The sequence below is a fragment of the Schistocerca gregaria genome, chromosome 2 (assembly GCF_023897955.1).
Source record: "Schistocerca gregaria isolate iqSchGreg1 chromosome 2, iqSchGreg1.2, whole genome shotgun sequence".
In the NCBI taxonomy this organism is placed as follows: Eukaryota; Metazoa; Arthropoda; class Insecta; order Orthoptera; family Acrididae; genus Schistocerca; species Schistocerca gregaria.
In genome coordinates, this window is record NC_064921.1 from 826,157,161 (window position 1) to 826,158,956 (window position 1,796).

A 1,796-nucleotide genomic window follows, 5' to 3' on the forward strand; every position below is an offset into this window, starting at 1 on the left:
ACATCACCGAGCCACGATTTAACTGGGCGGACGAAAAGGAGGATCAAACCGATGCAAGGGGGACGGAGGGGACTTTTGAGGAAGAATTTTTTTATTAAAAATTGTCACACTGAACTCTAAGAGGAAAGAGAAAAAAGAAAAAAGAAGGAAAACCTTCAATGGAATAAAAGTAAAATAAAATAACACTATATATATCTAACCAGAAGTTATTGTACGCGGCTCCAATAACATGTCTCTATTTATTGTCTTGTAGCGTCTCACAGTGAAACATACATATAACGTGACCACTCTCAACATAAACAAAATTCAGAGTCAAGCAAAGGTAGCTGCACTGAAGGACTTTCTGTAGTAGTCAGATACAGATATCGCTTTCCTGCAGGAAGTCAATATCAAAGAGGTGTTGAATGTGGCTCCAGAAAACGCGTATGGAACAGCCATCCTTGCTAAAGAAGGGATCGACATGACAAACGTGTGCCTTTTAGAGTCGGGGAGGGGAATAGCTGCAAAATTTTTAACACCACTTTCTTATAAATCTTTACGCACCATCAGGCAACAATGCATGACGAGAAAGGGCAGCCTTTTTCAAAAGTGACATGTTATTTCTACTCCAAGAAAACCCTGCAGAAATTGTCATTTGTGGAGATTTTAATTGCATTTTAAATAAAAAGGATCAGCGACCAAATTTTAACTTCTTCGAAGAACTGCAGGCGTTGGTCACCAACATGAAGTGGCTTGACGCGTGGGAAATAAAATATCCGACGCTGGTTCGCTTCACATATATCACTGGTGCTACACAGAGTAGAATCGACAGAATGTATGTCACCCCCATTTTAGCCACCAAAGTCAGTAGTATCGAGGTGATACCAGCTGCCTTCCCTGACCACCTCGGAGTGAGGTGCAGCATCAAATTAACCAGACAAAGGCATATTGGGGTCGCCCACTACGGAAATTAAATATCAACACCCTGTCTGAAAACGCTCTATCTTTAAAGATGCAAGAAACTTGGCAGTCTGTTTTAAGGATGCGTACTAAATATAGAACAACTAATGAATGGTGGACTATGGCCGCTAAGAAAAATATAAGAGCAGCGCTGATATCTTACGCCAAAGAAAGGGCAATGTGGTCAAGACATACAATGGAGTTTTACTACTCTTGCTTCAGAGACCTTTACGACTAACCAATGTCTCAAGACGTCTTTATCAATATTAAAAACGTTAAAGCCAAAATGATAAGTATCAAGAAGGTACATTTGGAGGGATTACAAATCAAATCACACACTAGAACGACAGTGGAGACAGAAAACACCTCCACCTACCACTTGATACAATACACAAAATACAGAAGAAGAAATTTTATTGCCAGCCTCAGAACGGAAGATAACAGAGTCCTGACAGAACAAAGGGATATCTTAAATGCAGCACATAGATTTTTTCAGCAATTATATTCTGGAAATGCTATTGACGACAACTAAGTACAAGAGTTTTTACAGAACTCCGGAATAGAGGCAGTTGTTACAGAGGAGGAGAACAAAGGTTTAACGTTAGAAATTATGAATGACGAGGTTTTTGATGTACTCAAATCTTCACCTTCACGGAAGTCTCCCGGCCCAGACGGCCTGCCTGTGGAGTTTTATAGGACCTTTTGGCACCTAATAGGTTCCCAATTCACGGAAGTAGTAAATGACGTCTTGAGGGGAGAGGAAATTCCTGCTGCTTTCAAGGAAAGTGTAACTGTACTACTTCCAAAGGGAAGGAGTACGGACACGAAAGATATTACTAAAATGATGCTGATCAGTC